The sequence below is a fragment of the Carcharodon carcharias genome, chromosome 13, assembly GCF_017639515.1.
Source record: "Carcharodon carcharias isolate sCarCar2 chromosome 13, sCarCar2.pri, whole genome shotgun sequence".
Taxonomy (NCBI): Eukaryota; Metazoa; Chordata; class Chondrichthyes; order Lamniformes; family Lamnidae; genus Carcharodon; species Carcharodon carcharias.
Window position 1 is genome coordinate 40700848 of NC_054479.1, and position 17840 is coordinate 40718687.

The 17840-nt window shown below is 38.2% G+C and overlaps 1 protein-coding gene across 1 annotated transcript in view; it reads right to left on the reverse strand.

Moving 5' to 3' along the window:
• Positions 1-5723: 5723 nt before the first annotated feature.
• rbm19 (RNA binding motif protein 19) overlaps positions 5724-17840 on the reverse strand; it is a 276899-nt gene continuing 264782 nt past the window's right edge. The window contains exon 26 of the mRNA XM_041202778.1: positions 5724-6529. The gene's annotated coding sequence lies outside the window, so the exon portion shown is untranslated. The remainder of the gene's footprint in view (positions 6530-17840) is intronic.

A 17840-nucleotide genomic window follows, 5' to 3' on the forward strand; every position in this document is an offset into this window, starting at 1 on the left:
GAAATCTCTGTGGGGAAATAAAATAAGAGATATTTGGGGACGATTTTTTTTTATGAGGTGTGCTTTCAGGTGCTTGACTGTGCTGTATGGACATACTTTACAGAATTTTTGTTGTTTCGTTTATTCTGTGGCGGTCTGCAGCTCCCTGAGGTAGTTGTCTGCCTTCAGGGAGCTCAATGGAAGCGCTCACCAACACCCTTGATGACGTCGGCACCTGCCCTCTTCCCGTTCCCACTGGCAGCGCTGAGCTTTTCTCAGTGCGCGTTTCACACTGGCTGGCCGTTAATTGGCCATCCAGCATGAAATCACAGTCGAGGGCCCATTTCAGGCCCTCAGGTTCCATATGCAGTGTTGATGACACCCAGCATTACCACAGCACCAACACTCTCAACTCCTTCTAATTGGTCACACTGTTTGACAACCAGTATCGGTTGACCAGGGAAGCCTGCCAATTAACTGTTGGGAAGACTGAAGTCATTGTCTTCAGCTCTGACACAAACTGTATTCCTGTCCCCGCCAGAGGCTAATCCAGACTATTCACAATCTTGACTCCCATTTGACCATGGGTTGAGCTTTCAAGCTCATTATCCATTTAAAAAAGATCACCTAATTCCACCTCCCTAGCCTCACCTGTCTCTGTTCATCTGCTGCTGAAATTTTCTTCCATGCCTTTGCTACCCTCTAGACTTGACTATTCCAATGCTCTCCTGGCCAACCTCCCACCTTGTGCACACACTGCAAATTTGAGCTCATTCAAAACTCTGCTGCTCCTATTTTAACTTGCACCAAGTTTCACTCACCCATCACCCCTGTGCTTGCTGATCTACATTGGCATCAGGTACGGTAATACCTCGATTTTAAAGTTCTCATCCTTATTTCCTAATCCATCCATGGCCACGTGATGCCCTATCTCTGTATCATAGCTCTACAACCCTCCACAATCTCTTCCGCCTTCAATTCTGGCTTGTTGAGCATCCTGATTATAGCGTGCTTTCTGCTGTCTAGGCCCCAAGCTTTTGATTTTTTTTCCCCTAAACACCTGGTCTCTCTCTTCCTTTAAGATGATTCTAAAACCCTAAATCTTTGACCAAGATTTTGGTCACTTGTCTCGATAGCACTCTCTGAGGTTTGGTGTCAAATTTTGTTTAATAATCAATTGTTTTGTTGTAAAGTTGTCCTGCTATGTTAAGGACACCATATAAATATAAGTTGTTCCTGTTGTAAAATCCACTTTCTCCCACTCTAGTCATTCCCTCTGGTACTACTCCCATCATTACTCCAAGGGGCTCAGCTTGAATATAGTGCACAACTGGTTTAATAATTTGTCAGATCTGTATGGACTACATCAAGCCCTGCTTTCCTCTAAACCTCTCACTACTTAGGATAATCCTGGAATACAAAAATAACCTGCAGCTTCATTTCCCCACTCCCAACTGTCTCCTAAAATAACTCTCCTCTGGCTCCTGCATCTTCATCAACATGTGCGAGCAGCTCAGAAAAATCTTTGTCACAAACACTGAGACCATCTGTTAAGCTGCCTTGGCTGTATCCCTTCCTTCAACATATCCACAAAGCAAAGGTTCCCCAGCCTGAGCACTGAACAGTTTCACAACTCTCTGTGCAAGAGTTTCTCTGTTGTAATTCTTTTACATTTAATCTCTTATCTCTGACCATTCATTCTTGACTCCTTAACAATTGCAAATACTCTGCTTTTAATGTATCCCACTCTTTCATCATTTTAATCACTTCTATCAGACTATCCATACACAATGCCATGGAAAGACCAGCTAAAATTATAAACAAAATTCACCTATCAGTAATGGATGATTTTGGTATCATTATTTTGCATCAGTGCTATCACAGTAATGTCTGACATTGGATGTCAGGACAAATATTTGGAAAATATCTGTAGTGTTTGCAGATCAGGAACAAATTAAAAAAGCAGGTGGATAAATATGTCATACTTAAATTCCAATGGCTTTCAGTGAGAGTAAGTTTCCACTTTTAAGATTTTGCACATAGGCTCTCTAATTAGTTTTTGAATACATCATGCAAAACCCAAATGGAAGAAAAATGTGGCTATAAAATACATTCTTATTCAATAAATGGATTGTCTCTGCTTAAGAGTTGCATGAGTCTTCCAGAAAAAGATTTATGTCAATTAGAATTAAAATTTAGAATTTTTTTCACAAAACAACACGCTTGCATATTTTGCACAAAATACATAATCTTATCATTAATGGTGTATGTGAACTGCTCAGCGTAAACTATTATATATTGTAGTATATGCATATCTTTCTGGGACTACTAAACCATTTCAACATGCTTGTGTTTTTGTAAATAATCCATTTACCTCCTTACAATATAAAAACTAGTAACTGTTAAGTGGTTGGAAGGGAAAAATCTAAAATTGCTAACGTGGTGAGGTTTGAGAAAAGTTGATCCTTTCCTCTGGTCCTTTAAATATGGAGCATTTGGTGTACAGGGTGCAGCACATTGTCATTCAACAGGGAGGACAAAGGGTTCATTGTGAGTCATGGAAAGTTGTTACCTTGACTGAAAGAGCACAATGGTTAGTGCGGAAAATCTCACAGCTGTGAAATTAACTGCAGACTACAGATCCACACAACGCCAGCCGTATGAGTTTGATGAGGGTTCTACATTCAACCCTGTTGACCTCTAACCTTGGGTAAAATCATAATACAAAAATGTTAGCATTTATTAAAAACAGTATTTAATTTTCTATGGCATTGATCATAGGCACAATGAATAAACTAATAAATTCAGATACAAATTTCATTACAAAATGTAGAGAGAGACTCGTTGATTTATAAATGTTTTCAATATATTGATTTGCTTTTTAAATGTAGTCTATAATTTAAATATTAAATGCCTCGCATAAACTAACTATTAAACGCAGCCCTAAAACGGAGCCCAATCTTGTACCTCACCTGTCAGCTTCTACAGCTCCTGGATACCTTCTTTCCTACTGACCCAATACAGGTTGGTTGTCAGCTTGTTAAACCTGGCTTTTAAATGAGAAAGAAATAGAAATTCATTACATTGGTTAAGAAACATGCATGACAGCCATACAGAGAGATTGGGACACAAATATAGGAAGACTTAAGCACAGATTGAGAAAGACTTGAAGCAAATACAAAAAGATGTTACAGTGATAAAGTGTGTAAGAGCCACAGAGTGAAGTGGAAGACAAACAGAATACAGAAAAAGTGGCACAAAATGTTTCAGGAAGACAATTTGTTTTTAATTATCTCAGCAAGCAGTACTTAATGAGCAATGCCACAGGAGATCACTTGCTGAATTAGAACATTTAGTGAATGACTCAATTATAAAATTGAGTCAGTTAGTTTAAAATGACAATTCAACTAATAGATTGCTGAGATACCAGTTGAAAAATACACTAACTGTAAAATACATAATTTTTGAATTTGTGGATCCAGTATTTTGTTCCAGGTCACACTTGCATTCAGCACTACGGACTGTGCACAGGCCAGTGAGTGATGATGAGGAAGACCAGCTGGAGGAAAAAAATGAAAGTTGGCACATTTGCTACAATATTAGGCCCTTGAGGATGTGTTATTGTGCAGGTGAGAAATGAGACATAGCAGAAAAAAGCTGTGTATATGTACATAAAAAATTGCAAAGAAAGGCCTCAAGACTCTGAATGAATGAAAAAGAAAAAAATAGTAATTATATGGAGGACAACATCTAAAGGGAGAGAACAGGATCTATAGGGAGAAAAAAGGAGAAACTGTTGTGGGGGACACTACCTAAAAAAGGGACAAAGCATCTCTGAGACTGGGAGTTGAAAACATTTATAAATCAATGAGTCTCTCTCTACAGTTTGATGGCATACAAAGGGAATGGATGAAAGCAGAGGTGGGGGAATGATTGAGTAGGTTAATAGCTGTAGAGGTATCATGGCAAAAGGTGGGCCAAAAACTTAGCAATTGAGAATCTGAAAACAAGATGATAAGGAGAGTTTTTTTTCAGGGATGATGCAGGAGGAAGTGGTCATGAATATGCGTTAAGAGTTAATGGTGGATGTGGTTTAATGAGGACAGGAGACAATTCAGAGAGAGAGAGAGAGAGAGAGAGAGATGAGGTGATCAAAGGTAAAGGTTGCAATCATTGAAGATAAAGATCTGAGGAAGATAAAGAGCTGAGGAAAGAAAATGAGGGCGCCCTGAGGGGAAAATTATAATCAGACTCGGCAGGGGACTTGTGGGGGGAGGTGGGATAGAAGATGGCAATTAAGATGTGGGAGGAATGGAACAAGGTGTTTAAGAACTAAAGGCAATGTTATTCATGTTATTTTAAAATATAAAAATTTTTGATTTTGTTTTACAATTTGTAACATTTACACATTAAAAATTTCAGTTACTGAGGAAACTACAAATTTCTTCAAAAAGTATTTTGAGTAATTTCGTTCAACACCAAACTGTGATGTTGAAATATGTACAGCTTTAAATAGGCTCTTCCTGGAATAAATGGTAATATAGATATTTTCTGTGTTAAGTGTTGACATTAAAGAGTGCGACTAAAAATCATGTCGCATTAAGTAACATTTATAGACAGGACTGTGCATCATATATTTACAGCGACATATCTAAACATTTCAGGTGCTACTAAATGTCCAAACACTACCTAAGTAGTCCCAGACCAATCAGAAATTTAGAAAAACAGCCTCTACTTTAACTTAACAGGTATCAGAGAGGAGGAATATTTCTATTATACTGATCTGAGTCAAATTTGAAATTGGGCCTTCAGTGTGGATGTATACATCAGGGTGCGATTTAAAACAATATTACAATAATAAAACACAGGCTCAAAGTATCACTGATTTGAAAATATAACAGTGCCAAACCAAATGAACTTAGATTTTAGTGAAAGTTTTGTCTTGGGAAAATAAAGCAAACTAATACCGCACTTGTGAAATTCCAATCGTCATAGACCCCTTATTAAATATGGTTTAAAAAGTTCAATCTTCTAAATCTGCACCTTGACTTGTAAAAATGCTGTTGGGCACAGTTTCAACATTAGCTTCTTCATTGACAATAAAAATTACCTGATGTATGATAATAGGACCAAAAGTGGAGCAGCCCATTGAGAGCAGGGACAGCAACATAAATTTGACATAAACTGAGGCATAAAAACGTACGAAATGCTATATATTAAAATACAATAGATCCATTACTTATATGAATTTTAAGCTTGTCTTCAGCAATTCAGTTGGTTATTGCTTTAAGGCTAAACTGCTGAACCCTGTAACATTTAAATGCTTCTGGATGTGACATTTTTAGTGAGCTGCTATGTATATTCACATGTGTACGTAATAAAGAAAACACATAGTTCGACCTTCAACTCAGATATCTGCACCTATTATGCATGTAAATACATGTAATATGCTGATGTAATTGTTCCTTAATGCCTGTGGTACTACAGCCCCTGAAGCCACACTGTTTTCAGAGATGTGTCCAAACACCAAATAAATATTCTTTCCAAGTGTGTGTGAAAATGGAACATTCCAAATGAAACTCATTTTCAAAATTCACATTAGGACTTCAAGTATAAATTCATTGTTGTATCAAAATCTCCCAATCTGCAGAACATAGAAGTGTTAGAACTACTTAGCCTCGACATGCCAGAATGTATAAATATATGATGTAGCAAATCTTTCACTTCAAAATGCAACACGCCAATATGGCAAATTGTGAATCTTTACTGAGTTTTGTGGAAAAGCAGAGCCTATTTTTAAGAAAATGGTATCAGATATGAAGGTTTCATAAATACATGGTACAGTATTTTACAAGCTTAAGCATAACAATAGCAATGACTCATTAGGAAGTTTCCCACTTACTGTACTTAAAACATACAAAGATAGAAATTCAGTGAAATTCTTTGCTATTCATCTTGAAAACCAACAATAAAGCACTGACTACCCACATTCTCAGACTTATGACTGATGTAGAGAAGTTACCGTATTCTCTCTCTCCAATAGCAAGATCAATACAACTGCACAATATTCGTGCGCATGGAAGATTTCTTCTGCTATTAGTTTTCATCTTCCAGTCACTATGTGTCAGACTTCAAATTACCTCATAAAGTTTATTTAGTATTCCATGAATACATAACCAGTTGGCACAACGGTTTTTCATCATGAGTTTGAGATGGGAGTTCAAAAATCGATTACACTGCCGCTACTTTTCACAAATGTTGCTCAATAGGTTGTAGAGTGTGCCATTCATGCATCATGATTTATGACTAGACTGCAAACAGTCACTGATATCTATCAGAGTTTTGCAGGTTGTACTGTTTGCACTTAAGAGTTTCTCACAATGCAGCCAAGGAACATTTCAAAATCAAAACAGATGGTCATTTGACTTCTTCCAATTTGCTGATGGGACCAAGGCCTCGTTTTTTTCTCATTGGTTCATGATGATACAGTTCTTGAGGTTTTTGATGGCTGTCTCTCTTGCATAGCAAATATAACCAATTCATGATATACCTTTGCAAAAGAGAAATATTATTGGAATTAAAACCAAGTAAAATACAGAATGCTGTTGTTGGTTATTCAATTGCATCAGCAAGTACAGTACAACATCTAAGGCTGCTGGCTCTTACTATTCTTGAAAGATTAATATGAACATTTAATCTGATTTACAGTTGAATCTACATATATGAAGTTGGGTTTATACAAGAGAAAGGAATCTTTTTTCTGACTTTGCCTCTCCCCATTCACTTTTGGTCTACTAAAATGTACTTTAGATTTAGGGAAAAACGGTAGGTGCATTTTAGCAGATCAAAAAAAGACCGAGGAGATGGACCAAATTCATTCATATAACATATATCACAATTACAAGCAAGCAGGCTATACTATGCATATTTAAGCCTTTTAGCTTTATGCAGCTGCTGCACACACTCTATTAAGAATATATTTTGTAAGGGTATACAGATTTCTGTAAATATTTTAACTTTGGAGGGGTATGAACTGAAGTGATGTCCTAAGGTTACAAGGGGAACTAATAGCTTGGTATAATTCTGACAGCCCTGAGGATATAATTGCCAACTGAAGGTCCCTTTTGCAACTGATCTGATATTGTAGTTCAGAGGGCCAGAAAATTATAGTTAATTATTTCACTGCTCACTTACGCTAGTAACTGGAACTTTAGCAGGCTGGCTATTGTTCCACAAACAGTTCATTGCTGGTTTATTACTTTCACCAGACAGTCTTAATGTGAAAGTTTGAAGATTTGTATTCATTTCTGGTCATCACAAAATTATCACTGAATGTTGGTAATTGTTTTATTTTGGAATTTTTACTGAACTATATCAATTCTGTATGCTGTACGTTTAGTGAGTGCTAAGTAGACTTGAAGTGTTGTCAACTGAACAAATAATGAAGGTGCCACTATAAACTGATATGCAGCTTAATACTGCCCAGGGGGCATGTGGTTCAAAATTAAATATAGATGTAGAACACTGGAAGAGTTAAAAATAAAACAATTTACTCAAAGATCTATAATTTTAAAATGTCTGTCCATAACATTTGAGCCTTTTCTACTATTTTCCCCAATGACGATAGGGCCTTACAGCAAAATGTTTCTTCCAAGTAAATGCTTTACAAAACATGCATCAGTCGACGTTAAATCTAACGCCATTAATAAAGGTCAATAAATTGGGTCTAATGCCATTATGCCACTAACAATGATTAACAAGATAGATAACATGTAATCAGAAATGGTTTAATCAATTCATTATAGTTCTGACATTGGACCACAGCTCAATTGGGGAGGCTACATTATTTCTCCAAAGTCTAATTTTCAACATTAAGATTTAATTTCACTATTTTAAAAATTATTTTCATTGTTACAAGTATCATGCAAGAGTTCAACACTAATGAACTTACTCTGCAGTTTTTTTTAGTGTAACAGTAATTTTCCTCAGTGCCATTTTCTTACCATGGTCATGCATACAATGTCTCTTAACTTTTTATTTCATCATAAAATAATAAAAAGGTATAATTTGTTTTTAAAAAAAGTATTTCCTTCCTCCACAACCTAATCTTTTCTCTCCAGCCTCATGTATTTATTGCCACTTCTGGCCACTCTTTCTCTAGCTTTATCTTCATCCTGTCCTTGCTAACCATTGTTCTCAACAGTTGCTGTATCTTAGCGTATCTTCTTACCTTCTCAATATGAGCAATTAGCTATGAGGAAGTAGTAGAAAACACCCGGCTGCTACTGACCAGTTATGGTGTCTAACTGCCAAAACATTAAAGACCCCAGTTTCAACAATGCAATCGCTTTGTAATGAAAAGTTGGGAATTCAATTTGAACAAATGCACTGGGATATAAACAAGATACATAACTCAATGTTTTTTTTCCAGACATATTCTGGCTTGTCTATAAGCCCATAAAGTATTTGTGGAGCTGCATGTTATTAAGCCTGATGCCCTTTGGTAGTTTATTTTCCTGCAAAAGTAATACTTTCCATTGTGCATGCAACGTATTATTTATTTTATCTACATCTGTGTACATGTGATCTTACACATAAACTGATCTTGAACAGCTTTATAAAACTTGTGAAAGGTACAGATAGGAATAAATGTGAGAAAACAACTTAACCAGGAAAGTAGTTTAAGTATTTAACCTTTAAACAGTATGCAGGCATACTGCAATCCAGTATATTATTGCCTTGAGGAATAAAGTAAGAAAATCTGTTTTTTTTTTAGGATTCAATTTGTTCTGCAATATTAACAGAGTGGAAAAGAGAGTTTGAATGAGGCCTTTAATAGACATTATTCAGATTGACCAATTATATAGGGCTTTAAAGACACTGATACAGAAAGAATGATATAAATTTGCATCTAGTAAATTGGTTTCTGACAGGGCTGCAACAACCTTTCAAGTTGGCAATGCATGGAAATTAGAAAAATTTAGAAGCAGGCAACCAGTTCCATCAGAAAGTTTTACATCTATTTTGCAAATGATTCTCACATTCTATAGTGTAGTGGTTGTACGTAATTTACAAATCTTCTGTTCTAAAGCCTCTTTGAAGACTGATCATAAACAAGGATTGATTTTGAGTAAAATTCACATAATAATGTAATATGAGTTTACTAACATAGTCAGGATTGTTCTGTAACAACCTACATCATTTGTATAAACAAAAATCTCACTTGCAAGATACTGGGATTAAAACCCTGGTTTACATTCCTCACATCACACACTAAGGTCCACACAGTTGTCGTGTATGCGTATGCAGCTGTCTATTGCATGCGCATGCCAGGTCACAACCACTAAGGAAAGCGAACAGCCTGACCCATGGATGTCGTAGGTGTGTAACTTGCCTTATTTAATGTGGAAAATATGAATTTAGTAGAACTGAGGAAATATTCATATTTTATTCAAAGTTTTGGGAATCTTGTGTAATGATGGTCAGTTGACATCTCTGCTGTAATACAGGTTCCTTCAAATTTTTCAAGACCTACTAGGCAATATGAAGGCTTGTGATTTGCTAAAATTTTAAATGATAACAGGTGCACGGAGACAAGTAGAGTCAATTATAGTTCATTTATCTTTCAAGAAAATTGCCATTGTAAATAAATGGAAAAGTAATTCCTTTTTTTGCAATTAATGTTGGCAAAACAACATAACATTGATAGATAAATGAGATTATCGCTTTGGAACAAATTTGAGTTCAAAGATTAATATTGTTCCCACTGGTTCAATCAAGGCATTCAAGAGGGAATTAGATGATTATTTGAAAAGAAACAATCTGCAGGGTTTCAGGGAGAAGGCAGGAGAACAGCACTAAGTGAAATGCTCATTCAGAGAGCTGGTGCAGATATGAAGGGCCGAATGGCCTCCTCCTGTGCTGTAACAATTCTGTGGTGCTGTTTTTGTTTGAAACTTTTATTAGTTATATTTTTGGTGATAAGTCCATCTCCTGTATGAATTATGTTCACAATTGTGAACCAAAGCCCCTCATTTGGATGTGGTATAAACCAGTATAACCTTTATTTGAACTGTTGACTTTCTACATGCTGTGCAGAATTCTTTTATGGCCAGAATTTTACATGCTACAATCGGACACTTGTCTGACCCGACCTGGCGCAAAATCACGTGAGAAAACATTGGGCGGGTGTCCTGACGGTGCACCATATCATGGGTGGCAGGCGTGTGCATGATTCGGGAATCCGCCCGCCAACAATCAATGTTCCAATAAAGCCAATTAAAGCCCCAATATCAGCTGATATTTTTAGTGGCCCGTGCACTTTTACGCTTGGCGCATGGGCCAATCAGCCAGGCAACCTTCAAGTTTTTTCATCATTCTCGATCCAGGGCAGGATAAAATGCCCAGAAGATGTTTGAAGGTTTAGGAATTATGAATACTGTTGTCAGCTGTTAGAGATAGTTTGTGGCATTTTTTTTGTGTGCGCAAATATCCTCTGAACAGTTTTGCAGCTCCCTGAGTTGGCTGCACAGCAATTGGGCCTTCAAGGAGCTCATTGTAAACTGCCCACCATGCAACCTCACTTGTCTCGGCACCTGCCCTCTTCCTGCTCTCCCCAGCAGCGCTGAACCTATTAATTGGCCAGTCATTGTGAAGTCTCATGTCAGTTGCGACCAAGACTGGAAGTGCATATCGCGCCACCTTCTGGGCCCACCGATTGCAGGTGTATGACGAGCGCAAAATTCAGGCCTGTGGCTTCAATTTTGATCATTCCTAGTAGACTAAGGATTAATGCAAGATAAAGCAATGTAAAACAAAATGTATTTTCTACAATTTTATTAGGGTAAATTAATCATTTTTAATATTGTAGATCTGAAATAAGTCTGTTGCTCAGTAATAAAGGACTCATGCATGATTATATTTATAACGTCTTGAAAACGTCTGAAAACAAAGCACAAACGCATCACAGCCAAACAATCTATAAAAATGTATAGAAGAGGGAATATTATTTGCTAGTTATTTCTTATCTGGCCTTGAGAAAGCAAGAAAAGGTAGAAGGATTTTAAACAAACTTCCAATAATTAGAATCCTCTCATTGACTGTGGGCCTCTCTAGACTGCTTCCACCGAGAAAGCACTCCAGAGGCAATGGCCTTAAAGACACAGGTCTGTTTAGCAACTAAGCATCAAAACTGCTCCAGACGCAAGACCACCCATAAGCAATGCCACTCGGAGCTGCTAATATCCATTCAAAGCAGTAGCTCCATTTTCTGTAACTGGGAGAGGGTTTAAATTAAAGTGGTAGGGCGAAGAGCACTAGGAAAAAGCATTAGAAAGGATGTACCAGGTGCATAGAGGACTGGGAGAGACCAGAAGCATTAGAATAGAGAATAGGAAGGGTCAGAAAGTTGGAGTATGGGAAAACTGCGAGGCAGAGTAACATGGATAGAGTACGTGTGTGTAAATGCCCAAAGCATGGTAAATAACGTTAGTGACCTACAGGAACAAATACCCACATGAGATTATGATATAGTGACACTAATGGAGGCCTGGCTCAAACAAAGGGAGGAATGACCATTTAATATTCCTAACTACAATGCATTTTGGAAAGACAGGAAAGGAATAAGAGGAAGTAGGGGTGTCAGCTTCAATGAAAGGTGCTGTTACAGAACTAGAAAGGATGTTGTACCTGTGGGTTCAAAAACACAGCCTACTTGGTTAGAATTTGAGAAGTTATTAGGCATAAACTATGGGCCCAAAAGTGGGAAGGAGATTTAGTAGAATGGTACAAAGGACAATAAGACTTCAGTTACATGAAGAGACTAATGAAACTAGGATTGCTCTCCTTGAATCAGAGAACTTTAACAGGGGTGTGGGTGTGGAATCTGATAGTGGTGCTCAAAATCTTCAAGGATTTTTAAAATTCATTCATGGGATATGGGTGTCACTGGCTAGGCCAGCATTTATTGCCCATCCCTAATTGCCCTTGTTCAGAGGGCATTTTAAGAGTCAACCACATTGCTGTGGGTCTGGAGTCACACGTAGGCCAGACCAGGTAAGGACAGCAGATTTCCTTTCCCAAAGGACATTAGTTAACCAGATGGGCTTTTAGAACAATTGGCAATGGTTTCATGGTCATCAGGCTTTTTTTAATTCCAGATTTTTATGAATTCAAATTCCACCTTCTGCTGTGGTGGGGTTCAAACCCAGGTCCCCAGAGCATTACCCTGGGTCTCTGGAATACTGGTCCATTGGTAATACCACTATACCACCAAATAAAGAGAAACCATTTCTAATGGCAGAATCACAGGACACAGATGTAAAGTAACTGGCAAAAGAACCATAGAGGAAATGAGGAGATTATTTTTAATACAGCAGGTTATAATGATCTGGAATGCACTGCCTAGAAGAATGGTAAACGATTCACTAATAACTTCCAATTATGACTTTGGGGAAAGAGTGGGAAGTGGGTGGGACCAACTAGATAGATCTTTTAAAGAGTTGGCACAGGCATGATGGGCTGAATGGCCTCCTGTGGGTATCATTCTATGGTTTCCTCCAGTGCTTTCAAGGCAAATAAACTAGCTAACTTCTGAAATTATCGTACAAACCAAATGCAAACCATGCTGTTTGTTACATTTTAAATAAAAACAGAAGATACCGAAATTTACAGCTAGTGCATCAGCATCTGAAAGGAAGTACAGGTTAATGTTTCAGCTGGATACCTTATACTCAGTTTAGGTATCCATCTGGAACATTAATTTGGATTTTCTTTCAAATGCTGACGTATCAGCTTTGCAATATTTTTGCTTTTACTTGTGATTCTCAGATTTTGCAATTTTTAAATCTTTGTTTTATTTGAGACTGTATGCCTTGGTTAAGCTAATAACCCCTGTGACTGTATTTACCTTTGGGATTCAGCATTAAGGATCATTTCCTTCTCCCGTGGCCAGTAGCGGATCACAAATGCATTAAATCTGATAGCTTTCCCTTTGTTCATGATCGCACAAACTTTGATCGCCTTGAATTTAGCACTAGTTTACTTCAAATAATTTGGAACCAGTGCATCTGACCCAAATAATACTGCCTTTTGAATGGGGAAATAGTAACAATGCATTCCAGATCCATTATTTGCACAGTTTACTAAATTACAATCAAAGCACCAGAAATTGGCTTTATTTTCAAATACCAAGTGCGAAGTTTTATTTTAAATGCTGCAGGGAAATAAACTTCTTGTGTGCGCTGTTACTCTTGCATTTCTGAATCAAACAATGTGAGACATGCTGCATGCATAAAAGAAACACCACCTAGGACAGCAAACAAGCTGCCTGTTTGGCATAAACTTCCAGTTTTCAATGGCAGTTATCTGACTGTGCTTGAAACACCATTACGTCAAAGCGCTGCAGGTGAATGTTTTGGCAAAAACAAATTTTCTTACTGTATATTTTATTTGCCCTGGTACAATATAGTGCTGTGATTTAAATTCATTGGATTTTCCAATCAGCCTAGCTCGCTCCACCAGAAACAATAAAACAGTCTTCACTGTTCTTCTGCTGACTAGCCATGCAGCAAAGCAGCTACCAGCAACACGCATCAGTGGGCCTCTTGGAGACTGATGCTATTCCAGCAGTGTATGTACGCTCACTGCCTACAAAATGATTAATAAATCTGTAGGCGAGAGACAGAAAGCAAATATATTTGCCTCTGTATTGCTAACTCATCCTATGTTTTATTGACAAAAAGTAAAGCCAACCATCAACCTGAAATATGTTGACTATAATTTCAGATTTTTATAGGCATACTGTTTCTGTGCTTCAAACTCCATTAATAATAAGTGCAGTGTAAAAGCAAGATAAATCCATTTGAAAACTATCATCTGAACTGCACCATTAAACCCCACCTTTATCTTAATTTTTAAACAAAGACAAAAGTAGATGCACAATGTTACAACTCATCTTTTTTTTTGCTCTGTTTCTAAACCCTTTTTTTGTAGCTTCAATTCACTTTCTTCCCAAATGCATTTTTGTTAGAGTACACCAAACATACTCCCTTTTGCTGCCCTAGAGATGTTCAATATCAAAACCATCCAATATCAAATCTCCACAGATGTGCACAAGAATTATCTATGATGTCAAAGGAATGTATAGATCAGACTAATTTTAAGACCCTGTTAAACCTGGAATTGAAATAAATGGCGGCTAGTGACAGAAATTCAAGAAAAAAAATACAGAAAGGATGTCTGTCACACACACAATTATCTGTTATTGGATCTTTTCTTGCTATCAATATTTGGCATATGCTGTTTCTCATTCAGCACTAATGCACATGCATGCATGCATACATACATATGTATACACATCCATGTGAACATACATGCATACATATGTACATACACGTGGATGGCAGATTACTAATGGTGTCAAACTGGGGATAGTAGCAAATTACGAGGATGAAGGAAAGAGACTACAGAACTAGGAGAATGAAGAAAGCGTGAAATGAAGAATGCAGAGGACATCTTAAGGTGTGGAATATATAGAACATTTTTGGACATAGGAATAATGAATGAAAACTTATTTAAATGGTAATGTTCTTGAACCACAGGGATCTAGCACAGGAATCCAGCTGTGCAAATATAGAAATGTGGTGATCAGGTTAAAAAAAAGCCTCTAAGAATGGAAATTAAAATGCAAATTGGATTGAGTGCAGAAGTAAAAAGATGATTTGTACCAAGGCAAGTTTTGAAAATAAGTTCAATAAATTTGGTAAATTTTAGGCTAACACCAGAAAATGACCATGGTTCATTGTTATAAAGACCCAGCTAATTCAATAATAGGGAAGGGATCCTGCACCCCAGCCCGCCTAACTGTATGTGCTCAACTTTGGGCTGAATCTTCTGAGGACTGGCAATCACCATCTGACTGCCACTCTTTTTTTTACACTGGGATATAACTCTGCATTTCTGGCTCGGAAATGCAAAGCATACCTGTTCTGGGAGTCCTCCTTTGCAGTGCAGGATTGTCAGAGGAAAGCAAGCCAAGTTCCCCTTTTTACGACATCAGCTGCCGTAAGTTTTCGTTCACTAGCACACTGAAAGGCTTTGGGACATTTAAATAGCTTTTCCTTGTGTTAGTGAATGAATGTGTGAGGTAAGTGGGCAGTGTGGTAGGTGGCAAGGGTGGCAGGGCAGCAGATGGATAGGATGGTAGCGTGGCAGGATAGCAAGGTCAGGTCACAGGGGAGGTGGGAGCTGGAGGGTCAAGGAGGGAGTTGGCGTGTCAAGGGAGGTGGTGGCAGCAGAGAGTCAGGAATAGGGGGAGGGCCATGGGGTAGCCGGAGGGTCAGTGGAGAGTTTGAGGGTCTGGGAGTGTCAGAGGGTGGTGGAATGGGGTGTCGGGTGGGACTGGAGGCTCAGGGAGGGCTAGGTTGGGGAGGATAGTCAGAGGGTCAGGGGAGTTGGCAGAGGGTCGGGGGCAGTTGGAGCCGGAGGGTCAGGGAGGGAGCTGCAGGATTGGAGGTGGGGTGTTGCTAGAGCTTCGGGGGGATGGGGTAAGAAGAATAGGAGCAACAGGTGGGAGGGGTGGTTCAGATGTACCTCAGAAGTTAGACATGATATTTTCCTGTCCAATAATTCCGGTGTAACTATCCAGGTAACTAGCATAGAATTGGAGACTTTTTCAGAGGATTCCGGATACACAGGAATTGCACGTGGAAAGCTGAAACTTGTGTTGGGATTTCAGAGGAGTCCCGTAACGCATCCTCTGGGGTACGTACAGTGCCCGGACAGATCTGGACCATTATGTCATTGACTCAATGCCCTTAGGGGAAAATAGGGGTAGGAAACATATTCTGCCTTGCCAGTGGTACCCACATCCCAAGAACAAAGATTATTTAGACTAAGATTATCAGAATAAGGAAGGTTAAATTGATAACAGCATTCAAAAAGGTAATGGACAATTATAACTTACAGTATATAAAAATACACAAGAAAACACTGCAATGAAATCTTTAAAAATAACTTTGAAAAGAACTTAAAATTCAAGTGAGAAGGAACAAATAGCCTCCTCCATCTCCATCAAAAAAAAATGTATAAGGAAGCTAGTGGGCATGTCCAAAAAAGTTAATGGAATGTTTGAATTATCTCATGGGGTTGGAATACAAAGGCAAGTAATTTGAACTTCAGTTGTATAACGCCTTGGCCAGATGTCATCTTGAATATTATATTCAGTTCTGGGCGCTAGATTTCAACAAAGGCACATTAGTTTAGGAGTGAGTGCAAGTAGAGTTAAACTAGGAGGACAGGTTGCACAAACTTGGCCTGTATTCCCTTGAGTAAAGAAGATTGGGGAGTGATTAATATGGGTGTTTAAAATGATTAAAGGGTTCAATCCTCCTTCTACAGGTGTCATAGCCTTAAGAGGGCATTGGAGGCTTCCACTGGCTTGATTCATAATTACGCTTGGCAAAGTACTGCAGTGGTTTGCCGTTGCCTTCTGCTGTATGCTGACCAGGAAACTCTCAAGCTCTTACCACTGCTGTCAGGAAGGGCTTACAGGCTGATAGTCAACTGGCTTGGTCACTTAATGTACACAGCTTCCTTGGCCATGAACTCTTGAAGTGGGACTTGAACCCAGAGCTTCTGGCCCAGAAATAGGGACGCTGCTCCTGTGCAACAAGACCTCCTAAAAAGGTTCAATAGGGTATTTAAAGAGGAACGATGTCCTTTGGTGAAAGAAGGGGGCATAACCAAAAAAGTTAGAGCCAGTCCATTTTGAAGTGATATCAGCAAGCACTTCTTCATTTCTCACCGACTTACACTGGCTCCCGATCAAGACAACATCTTACCTCAATAATCTTTTCTAGCCCCACAAACCTCCAAGATATCTGCAGTCCTCTAATTCTGGCCTTTTTGGCACCTCCCATTTTAATTGCTCCACCATCGGTGGTCATGCCTTTAGTTGCCTAGAGCTCAAGCTCTGGAATACACTTACACCTCTCCACCTTGCTTTCTTCTTTAAGATCCTTAAAACCTACTTTTTTAACTAAGCTTTTGTCATCTGACCTAATATCTCATGTGGCTTGGTGTCATGCTTTGTTTTATAAAGGTACTGTAAAGCATCTTGGGATGTTTCATTATGTTAAAGGCACAATATAAATATAAGCTGCTGTTGTTCACACAGAGGCTAGAAGAAATGTGGAACTCTCCTCAAAAGGCTGATGCTGGATTTCATGGAGATTTTCAAGACAGATTTATAGATCATTGTTAGTCAAGGAATATGGAGCAAATGCATGTAAATGGGATTGAGGATTAGATCAGCCATGATTTAACAGAATGGCAACAGGCTGAGGGGTTGAATGGTCTTACTCCAGTTCCTATCTTCCAATTATATCACTATAGGTTAAACCACAGTATTCTATAGTGGGCATTTACAATGGTATTGCAAGCATCCATAGCAGTCAGACCATTAATATTGCATTTTAAAGTTAAGGAATATGAAGTTTCTTTTGTCGTAATATTGTTTCTTTATTATCACCGTGGATTGACAATCCAACTTTTAAAGAAAACTTGGTTTTGTAAGCTGAAGTTATGTTAAAAGCATGAGACAGATAGTGAGCAAGAGCTTAGATTACAGCAAACCATATTCCGTGGGAGTCTTTTTAGAAAAACTTTTTAAAAATTACACAAAGAAAAAGCAAACAAAAGATGATGTGCTGTTGGGTTTTATATATTGCATTTATTACTACATTGCTTTCTGCAGTTTAGTACATTGCTTTGTTCTAATCTTTCATGACCATCAGCAAGTGCTGAACTCTCAGGCACTATTTAAAATTACTGCCTACATTGATGAACTGGTAAACAGAGTG